The sequence below is a fragment of the Mastigoproctus giganteus genome, chromosome 14, assembly GCF_048544385.1.
Source record: "Mastigoproctus giganteus isolate SK-2022 chromosome 14, ASM4854438v1, whole genome shotgun sequence".
NCBI lineage: Eukaryota > Metazoa > Arthropoda > Arachnida > Uropygi > Thelyphonidae > Mastigoproctus > Mastigoproctus giganteus.
The window spans coordinates 123,523,648-123,541,719 of NC_143588.1; the positions used below are offsets into that span (position 1 = coordinate 123,523,648).

The window sequence follows — 18,072 nt, forward strand, 5'->3', positions numbered from 1 at the left end:
TCCGTGAGGCGATCCTGGAGACGTCTCGATGTCTCACCTACGTAGCAACTGTTACAGGCCCTACAGGTGATACGGTACACTACATTGCTGCGTAAGACAGGTGTGACAGGGGTCTTCACACTGGAGACAAGTGAACGTAGGTTCCTACCTGGTAATTGTACACATTTTATGTTGTAACTTCTCAGGATCTTCGAGATACGTCCTGACACTCCTGGATAGTACGGAATGTAGGCGGATGATATGCCGACTTGCTTCGGAGGTCTTGGGTTGGAAGTAAGTTCTTGTGCCTGTAACAAGCATCTGTTTAGTACATGGGATGGATAACCGCATCTGGTTAAGTCCGCCTTCACACGGGAGATCTCGTTACGTCTAATTGTGTCGGTGCTGGAATGGCTCCAGGCCCTGGAGAACAGGGTGCGGGCAGTGCTATTGAGATGGCTTGGAGCGTGGCCGGACCCGTAGTTGGTGAATTGACCGCACCACATGGGTTTGCGGTATACTGAGGTCTCTAGATGTGGGCCTACGCGATGCACTAGCACGTCCAGAAACGGGAGCGAACCGTCCACCTCTGATTCTACGGTAAACTTGATGAAATTGGATAGAGAGTTGAGGTATTCTAGTAGTACCGTTTCAGAACCACGTGGTATTATGGTAAAAATATCGTCGACATATCTACACCACGTTGTAATAGGTGTAGGTGGGTTCTGGTGTATCTGCTTCTCCAGATCTTCCATGGCGATGTTAGCTACTACGGAACTGACAGGGGCACCCATAGCCGTGCCATGTACTTGTTTGTAGAGTGAGTCTTCAAAGGTGAAGATGCTGCTAGAGAGGCATAGGTTGAGGGCGGTACAGATGTCATCAGTGGATAGTGACGTCCTGGATTGGAGGCTTAAGTCGCTCTCAAGGAGCCTTCTGGCGCAGTGCACGGCCTGTTGGACGGGAATCGAGGTGAATAAAGAAACCACGTCAAATGATGCCATGACAGAGTTATCAGGGATTGAAATGTCCTTAATGGTGTTAATGAATTCACTGCTGTTTTTAACGGTGTGAGATGTATTACCTATAAGAGGCGAGAGGAGGCTCGCGATGTGTTTGGACAGTAGGGCCTGTAACAGTTGCTACGTAGGTGAGACATCGAGACGTCTCCAGGATCGCCTCACGGAACACGACAGAGCAATCCGGCTTGCCGAAACTGACCAGTCCGCGCTTGCAGAACATTTTTGGGCTACCAACCACGATCTTGACCCCAAGCGCGACTTTGAGATAGTGGACCACGTGCGACACTTTCGCCACCGCCTATGGCTAGAGTCACTAAACATAATGAACAACCCTAAGGCATTAAATCGCCAGAAAGGCATGCGTATACATCCAATCCTGGAGACAACCGTTTTATTGATGGATGATCACTGGCGCAAGGCAGCACACGTCCGTGCTACAACAATGACGAATGAGTAACGTGCCACACTTTGCTTGTAATGTATTCAAAAAAAAAAAAAAAAATTCTGTCAGTTGAGAAAGGGACACGAGTTCCGAAAGCTTCTGGAAATATTTTATTTTATTTTATACTGGGTATACTTTAAATAAATATCTGTTAAACTATGGACCCCAGTACTCCAGGCCCATTTGTCACTATTCGATCACTTTATGGCCATAATACCTACAACGATTGTGCACAGTTGCAAAAGTGCTTCCTCTCAATAGCTCGCTACAGGCAACATTTACGCTTCGCCCACAGATGCAAAAGCAATCGAATTATACCTAAAGGGTTCCGATACAAAGCCCCGTTCCACAACTCTCATATGGATCGTGCCTGCTTTAACTTCAGCCTACGCACGTTAAATTTATGGATATCCCATCTCCACCGTGAAATCAGGAACGCTGACTACAACAAGTCCAGACTGTTACAACATATACAAGGTAAGGTCTCGCCTATTGTATTTACAAACCTTATACATACCATCTGCCATCGGGCTAGTCAGACGTCGGATACCTACCGTTTACGCCAACAGCGCAAGTTCATAAACTTGAGCATAGAAACTAACTCCTTAAAGATGAACACTCGTTCAGACGACACGACTTCTTTCGTCTTGAATCTAAGTAACAAACAACTGTCCAACGAGCAGCTGAGTGTTTTATCAAACGGTATGAAATTCGCCGTTATACCATCGAAACCTCCCATCACACAGCTCGCTATGGGCATAGAAGCCAGTATTACCAACCTTCCCGAAGAAACTGCCAACGAGATCCGATTCAAGACTGCCGCAGTCCTCCGCAACACTCGAAAAACGTGCTCAAACCTCAACCACCGCCAACGTGCCGCCCTGTCATCTATAAGAAAAGACAACTCCATCGTTGTACTTCCTGCGGATAAAGGGTGGAATTTAGATAGGTGGAATAGGACCAGGGTATGTCTGCCAGGGGCAAAAGTTGATGACGTTGTAGAGCGGATATCATCTTTTAAGGGCACAAAAGGTGATATAGTTGTACACGTTGGCACTAATGACATTAAGAGTAGGAGACCGGCGGAATTACTTGACAAGTACAGGTCACTGATGAAAAAAAGCCGTGAATTAGGGTTGAAATTGAAAGTGTCTGCAATTCTGCCCAGACACGATAGGAGGGAGTATATGATGAGAGCCCTGTCAATCAATTCGGCCCTGGAAAGATTGTGCAGGGCTCAAGGGGTAGAATTTTTTTCAGCCTGGTCTGTACTTGTTAACAGGAGAGACTGCTTCTACAGGGATGGGATACACTTAAATAGAAAGGGTGCAAGAATGTTTGCTGATGCTATCGAGGCAATGTTAGGTGGGTCGGAAAACTGCTAGATTGGGGGGATACAAGGACTAATAGATTAACAGTAGCCACTGGCAGAGGTGAAAGTGATTCTTGCACTGCTTCTATTGGAATGAGCCGCAGCCTGGAAAATAAGATGCAGGATATTTCAGAGACTGCTGGGAATCATTGGGGTACAAGTAAACACATGGGTTGTGTTAGGGTAGCTAAGAAAAAGAACAGGTGCATGTATACTTGTGTGTACACCAATGCTAGGAGTTTAGTAAATAAATTTGATGAATTTGAGGTATTGCTCAAAACATCAAAGGCAGATATTGTGGGGATTTCAGAGACGTGGTGTCACACAGATATAAGAAATGCAGAACTGGAATTTGGGGAGTACAATGTGTACAGAAAGGATAGACAGGATAGGAAGGGAGGAGGGGTTATGCTATTAATTAAGAAACACATAAAATCCAAGGAAGTGAAGCCAGTCGACATCGCTGGACAGTGCAGTGTCGAGTCAGTTTGGTGTGACATAAGCATTGGGAGATCAAAATTGAGAGTAGGAGTGTGCTATAGGCCTAATGACTCTGATGAGTATAATAAGAAACTGTTCGGAGAAATAGAGTGGGCCAGTAAATCAGAGAGTCTTATAATGGGGGATTTTAATTTCCCAGATATTGACTGGAATTTGGGGGCTGGTCACTCACACAGTAGCAAGGCTTTTGTGGATTTATTGGATGATTGTTTTCTACATCAGCATGTTCGGGAGGCAACTAGAGGGAGTAATACTCTTGATTTGATTATCAGTAGTGATTCTTCATGCATTCAGAATCTGCAGATAAATGAACCACTTGGTGGCAGTGATCACAGTGTGCTGAAGTGGGAGTTACTCAAAGAGGTAACTACCATTAGGGGTAAAGGGAAGGGGTATTGCTTTCGTAAAGGCGACTACAATGGACTGAGACAGTATTTAAATTCTATACAGTGGGATCAACTGATGATATTGCCAACAGCAAATTCAAAATGGGAAGCATTCAAAGAACTTATCGTGGAAGCTACTAGGCTTTACATACCAACTAAGAAATATTGTTCAAGGTTTAGGCCTAAATGGTTGTCAGATGAACTAATGAGGCATATGGCAGAGAAGAAAAATGCATGGGATACATACAAATTAACACGTGACACGGATGCCTATGATAGATACAAGTTGATCTGTAACCAAGTTACAAAGGAGGTTAGGCAGGCGAAGGCAGATTACGAGAGATCCTTGGCAAGGGATGCGAAGAAAAACAGCAAAGAGTTCTTTACTTATGTAAACTCTAGAAGGAAGGGGATGAATCAGATTGGTCCACTTGAGATCGATGGGTCAACTGTTGATGACCCTGCTCGGGTAGCTAACAAACTAAATGAATATTTTGCATCGACATTCACACATGAGGAGTTATTCAGCGAGGGGAATGCCAGAGGTGTATTCAACTCTAGCAGTAAGCTAGAGAATCTTGTAATAACTGAGAGCAAAGTGGAGGAGAAATTGTTGAAGATAAACACAAGAAAGGCACCTGGGGTGGATGGGATCTATCCAGTTATATTAAAGGAGGCAGCAAAGGAGGTAAGCAAACCCTTAGCCATAATTATGAGAGCTTCCTTGGACTCAGGGGAGGTACCCATTGACTGGAGATGTGCAAATGTGACCCCAATTCACAAAGGGGGATCAAAGGCTGACACAAGTAATTATAGACCTGTGAGTTTAACTTCTGTTCCCGGAAAATTAATGGAGGCACTGGTGAAAGAAGCACTGCAGGATCATCTAGACAAGACTTCAGTTATAGCTAGGACACAGCATGGTTTTGTTAAGGGGAAGTCTTGCCTGACCAATTTGATTGGATACTATGATGCAGTCACAAAAGAACTGGATGCAGGGAATAACTTTGATATTATATACTTGGATCTTAGAAAGGCTTTTGATACTGTTGCACATGGAAGACTGCTGCACAAATTGGAGCAGTGTGGCATTGGAGGCAAGTTGCTGCTATGGATAAAGGGGTGGTTGAGGGGGAGAAGACAGAGAGTGGTAATCAATGGACACTGCTCATCGTGGACTAATGTTATTAGTGGAGTCCCTCAGGGTTCAGTATTGGGGCCTTTATTGTTTTCTGTATTTATAAATGATATTGATGATGGTATATCAGGCTTAATGTCCAAGTTTGCAGACGATACAAAGGTTGGCAGGGTTGTCAAGGACACTACTGACACTATGCTGCTGCAACAGGATTTGGAAAGGTTGAGCAGATGGGCTTCGAGGTGGCAAATGAAGTTTAACATTGACAAATGTAAAGTACTACATATGGGAAACAGCAACCCCAGAGCAACGTATCAACTCTGTGGTACTACACTGACAGTGGTAGAGAATGAAAGGGACCTGGGGGTGGTGGTGCAGGCAGATATGAAGTTCTCTGAGCAGTGCAGACGAGCTGCAAGAGTAGCTCATGGTGTATTGTCAATGATATATAGAAATTTTTCTAGCAGGGATAAGGAGGTGATTATTCCCTTGTATAAGGCAATGGTCAGGCCACACCTAGAGTACTGTATACAGGCCTGGAGGCCTCATTTCAGGAAGGATGTAGAGCTGCTGGAACGAGTACAGAGAAGGGCAACTAGATTGGTGAATGGGACAAAGGGGTTCTCTTACGAAGAAAGGCTTAAGTTTTGCAAATTACAGTGTCTGGAAACTAGGCACCAGCGGGGTGATCTGATAGAGGTGTACAAAGCCTTGAATGGTTTGAGCATGCTCAATGCTGATGGGATTCTTCCTCTAGCTCAGAAAAATCACCTGAGAGGGCATAAATTCAAATTGAGGAAAGACAGATGTAGGATAGATGTGCGGAAATTTGCCTTTAGCCAGCGGGTGGTTGGTGGGTGGAACAGACTTCCATCCCTTGTCGTGGAAGTTGATAGCCTAAATAAGTTTAAGGCTCAGCTGGACAGGTATTTCGAACGAACAGAGGGGTGAAGTGGAAGTGGTTATTTTTATTTATTTATGTTACTTTTTTTTTTTTTTTTGGCTGATGCTGCATAAGCTTGCTTTCTTGCATCAAATGCCTCTACTAATGCTAATGCTAATGCTAAGGGCGCCGGACTGTTGTGCTGGACCGATCAGCCTACCGAGAGAAAGCCTTGGCCCTATTACTCGATCCTAACGTATATGAACCTCTACCTGATCCTCCCGTTAAAGTCTTGAAACGTCTGGAAGCAAATGTTAATAAACTTGTCCACGCATGGCTTAAAGATAAGAAGATCTCGACCGCGACTCACCATCTTCTGCGTGCTACTGGCTGCCAACTACCACAATTCTACGGATTACCAAAGATCCATAAACCGGGTATTCCTCTCAGACCTATAGTGTCTTGCTGCAGTGCCCCAACGTATGAACTGTCCAAACACATCGCGAGCCTCCTCTCGCCTCTTATAGGTAATACATCTCACACCGTTAAAAACAGCAGTGAATTCATTAACACCATTAAGGACATTTCAATCCCTGATAACTCTGTCATGGCATCATTTGACGTGGTTTCTTTATTCACCTCGATTCCCGTCCAACAGGCCGTGCACTGCGCCAGAAGGCTCCTTGAGAGCGACTTAAGCCTCCAATCCAGGACGTCACTATCCACTGATGACATCTGTACCGCCCTCAACCTATGCCTCTCTAGCAGCATCTTCACCTTTGAAGACTCACTCTACAAACAAGTACATGGCACTGCTATGGGTGCCCCTGTCAGTTCCGTAGTAGCTAACATCGCCATGGAAGATCTGGAGAAGCAGATACACCAGAACCCACCTACACCTATTACAACGTGGTGTAGATATGTCGACGATATTTTTACCATAATACCACGTGGTTCTGAAACGGTACTACTAGAATACCTCAACTCTCTATCCAATTTCATCAAGTTTACCGTAGAATCAGAGGTGGACGGTTCGCTCCCGTTTCTGGACGTGCTAGTGCATCGCGTAGGCCCACATCTAGAGACCTCAGTATACCGCAAACCCATGTGGTGCGGTCAATTCACCAACTACGGGTCCGGCCACGCTCCAAGCCATCTCAATAGCACTGCCCGCACCCTGTTCTCCAGGGCCTGGAGCCATTCCAGCACCGACACAATTAGACGTAACGAGATCTCCCGTGTGAAGGCGGACTTAACCAGATGCGGTTATCCATCCCATGTACTAAACAGATGCTTGTTACAGGCACAAGAACTTACTTCCAACCCAAGACCTCCGAAGCAAGTCGGCATATCATCCGCCTACATTCCGTACTATCCAGGAGTGTCAGGACGTATCTCGAAGATCCTGAGAAGTTACAACATAAAATGTGTACAATTACCAGGTAGGAACCTACGTTCACTTGTCTCCAGTGTGAAGACCCCTGTCACACCTGTCTTACGCAGCAATGTAGTGTACCGTATCACCTGTAGGGCCTGTAACAGTTGCTACGTAGGTGAGACATCGAGACGTCTCCAGGATCGCCTCACGGAACACGACAGAGCAATCCGGCTTGCCGAAACTGACCAGTCCGCGCTTGCAGAACATTTTTGGGCTACCAACCACGATCTTGACCCCAAGCGCGACTTTGAGATAGTGGACCACGCGCGACACTTTCGCCACCGCCTATGGCTAGAGTCACTAAACATAATGAACAACCCTAAGGCATTAAATCGCCAGAAAGGCATGCGTATACATCCAATCCTGGAGACAACCGTTTTATTGATGGATGATCACTGGCGCAAGGCAGCACACGTCCGTGCTACAACAATGACGAATGAGTAACGTGCCACACTTTGCTTGTAATGTATTCAAAAAATTCTGTCAGTTGAGAAAGGGACACGAGTTCCAAAAGCTTCTGGAAATATTTTATTTTATTTTATTTTATACTGGGTATACTTTAAATAAATATCTGTTAAACTATGGACCCCAGTACTCCAGGCCCATTTGTCACTACAATCAAATCATGTTACGACGAACTCAACATAGTAAAGTACCACTATATGATGTGCAGTAAGCGCCAGTCGTTGTGATCACGTTTGTGAATTGAATTTTAATTCTATTAAACAGTGACTCTAATTAGCAAAAATAGGAGGAATATTATCCACAGGCTATAAAAGCAAAGATATATTAAGCAGAAATTTACCCTTTTTTACCTTACCAAAAATATGTGAAAATCGGAAGAATATATATGATAATCGGAATAATTAATACGTAATGTAATATGTACATACGAACTAGTTGACATTTCTGTTCACTGACATTTGTGGGTGGGGGTTAAAATTTAAAACAGTAAAAAGATAAGCAATCAATAACAAAGAACACGGCACACACAAATTGCAAGTAACACAATATGCGCAAGTGAGAACCGAGTAACGAGTTACAAAGCTTTAAAAGTACGAATGAAGAGAAGATCTGAAAATTAATTTTTTTATATGATTGAAGATTTCATGGAAGTGTAAACACATTTCACCATAATAACCCACAGAATTCCAGCTGTCGGTATTATCGCAAATTCAGTAAGATCGAGTTTACTGTCTGTTTATGATAGATTTCAGAAAAGCCTAACAGAAAAGTCCAATAAACAGGTGACTGCTAATTGTTTTTATTGTTTTATGGTTGTGACCTCCAGAATTTCGACTGAACTGCGTGGTACCGTCGGAGACAATCGTAGAGTAATCTCCAGTGCTGCGGTCTCCTGCCTCGATTAAATGGTATGCTGTCCCAATTAAGCCAAGTAAACCCTGCTTATTTTTTCAATTGGTTTCTGTTTTTTAAGATTTGCCCCAAATAAACGGCTGCACCGATTAACCGGTGGCCTAAATAACCGGAAACCACTGTATATGATATCAAATTATTTTTTGCATCCAGTTCCTTTGTAACCACATCATAGTATACGACAAATCCACCATGGTGAGATACATTTCAACCATAGTGTATCCACAACTTCTCTATTCTGCAGAGATTTGGAAGGCGCCTCCGTTGCCAGGTGGGAAGGAGCAGCAGTGCGTAGCACACGCTTCTTGATTAGACCGGGGTTCGAGCCCGTCACCACCAAAAACGGAGGATGCGAAAAGGTCAAGGGAATGACCACCGCATATTCCCGGAGAAATATGGCCTTAGTTGCTAATGCTCCTAAAAACCAAATAACAACAGCAGAGATTTGGGTCTCTTCATCTCCCTCTACAGCCAAACCAGTTTTCTCATCCGAGCATTGGTTTCTCAAGTGGGCGTGACACAAACTTAGCCTGCCTCCCTAGCTCCAGAACACCGATTTGGCCAACGCACTTAACATACCAAGGCTTAAGTCACTCATTAATGAAATGAGGCTCGTCACAACAGTCAAACTCATGACCGGTCTCAACTTCAACTCGTCCCCCTCCTTCTGGGACAGCTGTGCATGGAGGATCCCAGTGGCATGTCTACGAGCAACTCCCCAGCTGTGCCCTCTCCAAAGATGTCTTCATCTGATGGAGCAGTTTCTATCTCAACAGATGCTATCTCGAGTCCAGGACTTAGATGTTGAATTCTGTCGAGATCGACTTTGAGTTCTGTCAAGATCGACAATAGGAAAAAAATACTGAATGGGATGGCCAAGGCTACTACTATTATAATGTGAGTCTTGAGCAATGTACATTCTTAATCCAACCAATTATGTACATATTTATGCACTTAAGTGTATATCCTTAAGTGTATTTGGAAACAAATGGTTGTACACTCGCTTAGCGTTCTATATATGTAGTATACTCAAATCATTTCTCCATTTTCCTGTACTCTATTTCACTTATTTATTATGCTATTATTTATTTATGTATTTTTGGCTTATTGAGGCAATAATGTCTCGGTAGTACATCGTAATCCCTGGCCAGAACAGAATGATTATGTAAATTATCATTCTAAGCATTGCAATAAACATTCTTCTTCTTTTCTTCTTCTTCAATCAATTTTTTCAGACAAGACTTTCCCTTAACAAATCCATGCTCTGTGAATTATTGCTGTCTAGATGATCCTGCAATGCATCTTTAACCAGTGACTCCATTATTTTACCCAGAATTTTACATTTGCACATCTCCAGTCTGTAGGGACTTCCCCTGAGTGCAAGGATGCTCTCATAATTATGGCAAAGGGTTTGCTTAGTTCCTTTGCTGCCTCCTTTAATATAACTGGATAGATCCCATCCACCCCAGGTGCCTTTCTTATGTAATTTCATCAATTTCTCCTCCATTTTGCTCTTAGTTTTTACAAAATCATTAAGCACCCTGTTACAATTTGACAAACTTCAAATTGCAACAGGGTGCTGCAATCTGGAGACCTCCTATTCATTTGATAAACTTCAGATTGTAATAGGGTGCTTTATGATTTTGTTCATTTAAACATTATGTTCATTTTAATATTAAAGTTTACCATTACATGAGATACATTAATGGATTAGGTTTGCATAATCAATAATGGCCCAAATAATATAGAAGTTGTAGACAAATCATATTTCTATTTGCATTTGTCACAACCCACTCCCCCAAAACAGCATTCCAGAGGAAGTGAGGCCTAAAAGAGATTGTTGTGGGCAGCTTCATGCGGTTGTATTTCAGTTTGTAGAAGTCTTTACTGACATAAAAGGAATCATTACATAAATGATTCCTTTTTTACCCTTGATTTTCAAATTTTCTAGTGCTTGAAGTTGGGGTGAAGCGGGAATTTTAAGGATCACCACGCAGACTGCTGTTCTTAATGATTTGCTTAAGTTATATTGATGAAAGACAACCCACACTAATACTTCACAAAACACAGAATATTGTATACTACACAGAATAAAAACACTGAATTGCTGGAGACCTCCGTTACCGCCAGACAAACAAACAGTGTCACTATGATGAAAGAATTTACAGATGGTATTGAGATTGGGTTGAATGCTAAGGAAGAACAGTATCAAACGATGCCCTTACAGAACAGGAGGTAGGTTTTAAAGAAGGTCAAAAATGTATGTTTTGCATTTTGGAAATCATCAGCCATGGGATTCTTCCTCTTGCTCAGAATAATCACCTCAGAGGGCATAAATTCAAATTGAGAAAGGACGGATGTCGGATAGATGTGCGAAAATTTGCCTTTGGCCAGCGGGTGGTTGGTTGGTGGAACCGACTTCCATCACTTGTTGTTGAAGTTGATAGCCTAAACAAATTTAAGGCACAACTGGACAGGTATTTTGAACGAACGGAGGGGTGAAATGAAAGTGGTGTGTTTTTTTTTTTTTTTGGCTGATGCTGAATAAGCTTGCTTTCTTGCATCATATGCCTCTACTAATGCTAATTATCAATCCACTACAGGATATATTAAATCAAAATCATGACTCGGACCAGAGCAGCAAAGCAAAAGTCTCAAGCTAATGGGAGTGCTGTGGCCCAGGGGAGAACTGATGAGGGCAGTTGCCCTCTGAATCACAGCCTCTTAAATTGCACTGCTTGCATGATGTTTGTGAAGCAATCGGGTACGGGACATGATATTGCCATGGGGGATGTCTTTGTGTGTGCGCGCGATGTAACGAGTGTAAGGAAATCAGGCGACAACTCAGTGTTGTTATAGGCCTATATGAGAGCTTGAAGGACAGGGTGGATGCCCTCGATGGATCTAAATTGAGAGGCCACTCAAGCTCTCAGCTGCCCACATCAACGCCAAAGCTTGCACTTGGTCATCACGCAACACAGCGGCAACCCCCAAGGCAGAATGCGCTGGTCCCACAGGAACTAGTAGTTGTTGGTGACTCTATTGTCAGGGGAAACGGGGTGCATGCCTTGTAAAAAGGATAGGTGGAACCCAGGGTATGCCTGCCAGAGGCAAAGGTTGATGACGTTGTAGAGCAGATATCATCTTTTAAGGGAACAAAAGGTGATATAGTTGTACACGTTGGCACTAATGATATTAAGAGTAGGAGAATGGCAGAATAACTAAACAAGTACAGGCCACTGTTGAAAACAAGCCGTGAATTAGGGTTGAATTTGAAAGTGTCTGCAATTCGTCACAGACACGATAGGAGAGAGTACAGGCATACCTCGAATAACGAATAGGATGCGTTCCACGAAATTACTTCGTTAAGTGAAACTTCGTTTTCAGAGGTAAAAATACTATGGCCAGAATAGGGATACGTTCCTAAGTAAAGAAAATGAAAAGCTTTTTTTTTCGGACAAAGAAAAGTTTTATTAAATAAACAGTCAACTTACATACAAAGTGAAATCACATTTTAAAATACGAGTCTAAAGTTGATTGTTTATGCTCTTTTTCTCTTTCATTTAACAATTGCCTATACGGAGTTATTGCATTTAACACTGATCGCTTAACAATAATACTTCTTCCTAAATCAGGATCATTTTCACTAAAAAAATTTAAAACGTTTTCAATTTCATTTAAGCACCTTTTTAAATCTTTGGTTGTTAACACTTTTTCGGCAGGAACTTCTTTAACTTCGTCTTCATTGCTAACAAGGTTTTCTAAATCTTCCACTGAAAAACCATCATCTTCTGCATTCAATAAATTTCTAACATCCTCTTCATCGAGATTTTCGAAACCTATTGATTGAGCCATCTGGATAACTTCATTTCTAATTTTTTGGATGTTATTTTCTTCTTCTAGTACAACTTCTGGCCATATTTTGCGCCAAACTCCATTTAAGCATTTCTTAGTGACTTCTTTCCAAGGACTATCAATGTTTTCAATTGCGTTTTTAATGGTGTAGTTTTTCCAAAAAGTTTTAACTGTCATTTCCTCTTTATCCTCTAGTTCAGTTAAACTGCTTAATGTTCGACGCAGATAATAAGCTTTAAATGATGCTATTACTCCCTGATCCAATAGTTGAATCAGGGAAGTTGTGTTTGCTGGAAGAAACACAACTTTGACAGGAATGCATGGGTCCAACGTGTGAAGATCAGTAGGATGTCCCGGAGCATTGTCTAACAACAAAAGAGCTTTTTCTTCAAATTTGTTTTTTTGACAATACCGTTTTACTTCAGGACAAAAGTGATTAACAAACCAATCAGTAAATAACTCCTTGGTAACCCACGCTTTTCTATTTGCTTTCCATATTACAGGTAAATTCATTTTTATGTTACCTTTTAATGCCCTCGGATTTTCTGAATGGTAAACTAATAACAATTTTAATTTATAATCGCCAGAGGCATTTGATCCAAAGAGTAACGTTAAACGGTCTTTGACTGCTTTGAACCCAGCAGCTGATTTTTCTTCAATAGAAATGAATCTTTTTGTTGGTAGCCGTTTCCAGAACAAACCGCTTTCGTTAACATTGAACACCAAATTTGGAAATTTTTCACGTTCAATTATTTCCTTTAGTTTTTATGGAAACTTATTGGCAGCTTCTCCTGTTAATTTTACACTATGAATCCTGGCCCGTTTTTTAAATTTCTCGAACCAACCACGAGAAGCCCCAAAGGTTTCCGTAATTTCTTCAGTTTGTTTAGATTTCAGGTGATTAAACTGGAATATTTTTTTTTTTATGTTCAATGGGGCTTGAAATTGCCGACTTCGTTATATCGAAGCTTCGTTATCAGAGGTAACGTTAACCGAGGTATGCCTGTATATGATGAGAGCCTTGTCGATCAATTCAGCCTGGTAAGATTGTGCAAGGCTCAAGGGATAGAATTTTTCTCAGAATGGTCTGTGCTTGTTAACAGGAGAGACTGCTTCTACAGGGATCAGATACACCTAAATAGAAAGTATGCAAGAATATTTGCTGATGCTATTGAGGCAGTGTTAGGTGGGTCGGAAAACTGCTAGCTTGGGGGGATACAAGGACTAATAGATTAACAGTAGCCACTGGCAGAGGTGAAAGTGATTCTTGCACTGCTTCTATTGGAATGAGCAGCAGCCTGGAAAACAAGATGCAGGATATTTCAGAGACTGCTTGGAGTGATTGCGGTACATGTAAACACATGGGTTGTGTTAAGGTAGATAAGAATAGGAACAGGTGCATGTATACTTGCATGTACACCAATGCTAGGAGGTTGGTGAATAAATTTGATGAATTTGAGGTATTGCTCAAAGCATCAAAGGTGGATATTGTTGGGATATCAGAGACGTGGTGTCACACAGATATAAGGAATGCAGAACTGGAATTTGGGGAGTACATATGTACAGACAGGATAGGAAGGGAGGAGGGGTTATGCTATTAGTTAAGAAGCACAAAGAATCCAAGGAAGTGAAGCCAGTCGACATCGCTGGACAGTGCAGTTTCGAGTCAGTTTGGTGTGACATAAGCATTGTGACATAATAAGAAATTGTACAGGGAAATAGAGTGGGCCAGTAAATCTGAGAGTTTTATAATGGGGGATTTTAATTTCCCAGATATTGACTGGAATTTATCGGTTGGTCACTCACACACTAGCGAGGCTTTGGTGGATTTATTGGATGATTGTTTATTATTATTATTATTATTATTAAAATCAGTTTATTTCCCAAGAAACCTTGGGTCACCCCGGGAGGGCTCTGTGCAAGAAGGGTGTGAATACAGACTAAGGTGCGAGGAACACAATGTACAATAAACAAGGGTACATTCGTGCTCGACCCGAGACTTTTACAGGATTAAATAAACAATAATGTTCAAAATATACAGTAATATACATGATTACATGAAGACAGAAAGTCTTTGTCATATACAAATAGGCAAGTTAAAAAAAAAAAAAAAAAAGGTCTGTCCAGGAGCAGGTGAGTATTAGGTTCATAATCTGGTAACAGTTCTTGAGGATTTCCTTCCTGTAGGGCTTGTCTTCACAGAACCTATCAGGGAGGATCCTAAATTTATTGAAGATCCGAAGACAATTGGCTGGAAACATGTTCCTCAGGGAATCAATGCTTGACAGCTTAAGACGTAGAGGGAGACAGGAGTTGGGGTGCTTCCCTCCTGCCCTCCTCGGGCCAAAGATTAATGCGGATACTGATGGAGCATCAATTCGCCTCGTCATAAGCCGTGCAAATGTGAGAACATTTTTTGTAATGATGATATGTCTCCAGGGAGTGGTGCCTAGATTTGCCTGTAAGATAGATCTGGAGATAGTTAGGGGGTGGCCTACCACCCTGTTCATCCATCTAAGCAACCAGTACTCTAAACTAAGATACTTCTGAAGGTATGAGGCAGGGGCAGATGACCAAATTTCTGAAGCATAGAGAGGAATCGGCGTAATACACCTCAGGATGTGCCGAACAAACAGCGCTGGCTGATGCACACCAACGAGCTCTTGACGCACTGCCCAAAGAGTAGCGAACGTTTTCTGCCTTATCCTGGCAAAGTGAGGCTGAAATGTGAGCCCAACGTCCCAGGTGAGGCCAAGATCAGTATGAGAGGTCACCTTTTGCACCGGTTCCCCACTCACAAAGATTTGGATATCATTTTTGGCTTTCTTTTTGGTTATCGTCAGTTGCGCTGATTTGGAAGGGCTCAGATGCAGCCCTATTGTGGCAAGATAACTTTCCAAGCTCAATATCTGCCTAGAAGCTTGTTGGTTGATATCATGAATCTGATGATTATAATCTGAGCTCACGTAAAACTTCAGATCGTCGGCATAAGAAACAAAGTTCGGATTCTGAGCAAGGAAAGGCTCCAAAACTGCTGCAAACAGGATAGCTGACAGTACACTTCCTTGTGGAATGCCTCTTGAGACGTCAATAGTTATTTGAAAGTCATTGTGGGTCATAGACAGATGTCTAGGAAGTAAAATAGACTTCAAAATTTGAAGTAAGGTTTCCGTCAGGCCGAAGTAGTGTTTCAGAATGGTAAAAAGAGCTGGGAGGTGTATTCTGTCATAAGCCGATTTTATGTTGAGGAATATGATATCAATCTGTGATTTGTTGTTAAGGGTGCGCTGAATTCTGAAGAGGGTATCAAGAAGATTGGTAGTTGTCGATCTCCTTTGTAGAACGGTATGGAGGTACTCGGGCCTGTGTGCAAAGCAATGCTGGGCAATTGTTGGCTGAATTACTTTTTCGAAAATTTTGAGTAAAGAACAGCTGATGGATATTGGTCTCAGGTCTTTAGGAGATTTGGGTTTCTTGATCTTTGGAATGGGCTTAACATGGTAAGTTTTCCAAATTGAAGGAACTATTCCCGATTGCAGAATTTGTCTGAAAAGGTGAAGGAGAAGGTCGACTATATATGGGCTGCAAATTTTGATAATAAAGAGTGGTAAACCATCCTGACCTACAGTGGCTTTGTTGGGTAGTTTATTGATGACATCAATTAGGGTCTCTCTAGTTATTTCTATTTCAGACAAGTGTGCCCTAGGTAACCAGTCCTCCTGCGAGAGAAAGGAATCAGAGTCAGGAAAATCTGCCTGCTCTAAGCTGAACTGTGCCCATTCCTGGACAAGCTTTTTGTCAATGGCTAGATGATGATTCAAAAGGATCCCTCTACCACTCTTCAACCTATTGAGAACAGCTTGGTTAAGGACCAGCCTTTTCTTTTTCAAGAAGCAAGCTCTTTCTTAAAGATGGAATGGTCTGAGGGAAGTTGAGTTTTCTGCCATTTCCGGTAGGCCTTCTGCTTCTTGATGAAAGCCATCTTAGTTTCCTTATTGAAACCCCGATTCGACCTGTTACCACTCCTGGTGATTCTGGCTGCACCATGCAGTTCAGTTGTTCCGACAAGAGCATAATGGCATCCTCCAACGGCTCGGAATAGAGACGCCCCCAGTCAAACCCAATCAAGCATTGGAGAATGATCTCTGGCTTCAGATATTTGGTAGAGAAGGCTATCCTAGGCAATTCAGCAGAGTACTCGTCAGGTAACCCAAGGGAATTGCTCTGTAAGGATAGTTTACATGCAATTGGCGAGTGATCAGATTGGAATCGAAAGTTGCCAGATAGGAGTTTGATATCTTTTAAGTTGTGGAAGATTAGGTCCAGCGCTTGACATGCTCTAGTTGGTTGCTTGACTAACAAAGGAAGTAAGCAAACCCCTAGCCATAATTATGAGAGCTTCTTTGGACTCAGGGGAGGTACCCATAGACTGGAGATGTGCAAATGTAACCCCAATTCACAAAGGAGGATCAAAGGCTGACACAAGTAATTATAGACCTGTTAGTTTAACTTCTGTTCCAGGTAAATTAATGGAGGCACTGGTTAAAGAAGCACTGCAGGATCATCTAGACAAGAATTCAGTTATAGCTCAGACGCAGCATGGTTTTGTTAAGGGCAGGTCTTGCCTGACCAATTTGATTGGATACTATGATGTGGTCACAAAAGAACTAAATGCAGGGAATAACTTTGATATTATATATTTGGATCTTAGAAAGGCTTTTGATACTGTTGCACATGGAAGACTGCTGCAGAAATTGGAGCAGTGTGGCATTGGAGGCAAATTGCTGCTATGGATAAGGGAATGGTTGAGTGGCAGAAGACATAGAGTGGTAATCAGTGGACACTGCTCAACGTGGACTAATGTTATTAGTGGAGTTCCTCAGGGTTCAGTGTTGGGTCCGTTGTTGTTTTCGGTGTTTATGAATGATATTGATGATGGGATATCAAGTTTAATGTCCAAGTTTGCAGATGATACAAAGGTTGGCAGGGTTGTTAAGGACACTACTGACGCTATGCTGCTGCAACAGGATCTGGATAGGTTGAACAGATGGGCTGAGAGGTGGCAAATGAAGTTTAACATTGACAAATGTAAAGTACTACATATGGGAAACAGTAACCCCAGAGCAACATATCAACTCTGCGGTACTACACTAACATTGGTGGAGAATGAAAAGGACCTGGGGGTAATTGTGCAGGCAGATATGAAGTTCTCTGAGCAATGCAGATGAGCTGCAAGAGTAGCTCATGGTGTCTTGTCAATGATATACAGGAATTTTTCTAGCAGGGATAAGGAGGTGATTATTCCCTTGTATAAGGCAATGGTTAGGCCACATCTTGAGTACTGTATACAGGTCTGGAGGCCTCATTTCAAGAAGGATGTAGAGCTGCTGGAACGGGTACAGAGAAGGGCAACAATATTAGTGAATGGAACAAAGGGTTGCTCTTACGGAGAAAGGCTTAAGTTTTGCAAATTACAGAGTCTGGAGACTAGGCACCGGCGAGGTGATCTGATAGAGGTGTATAAGGCTTTGAATGGTTTGAGCATGCTCAATGCCAATGGGATTCTTCATCTTGCTCAAAATAATCACCTCAGATGGCATAAATTCAAATTGAGGAAGCACGGATGTCGGATAGATGTTCGGAAATTTGCCTTTGGCCAGCAGGTGGTTGGTTGGTGGA

At 42.4% G+C, this 18,072-nt stretch overlaps 1 protein-coding gene across 1 annotated transcript in view; it reads left to right on the top strand.

The window, feature by feature from the left end:
* LOC150075707 (calcineurin-binding protein cabin-1-like) overlaps positions 1-18,072 on the top strand; it is a 1,104,404-nt gene that overhangs the window by 416,909 nt on the left and 669,423 nt on the right. The window lies entirely within an intron of this gene.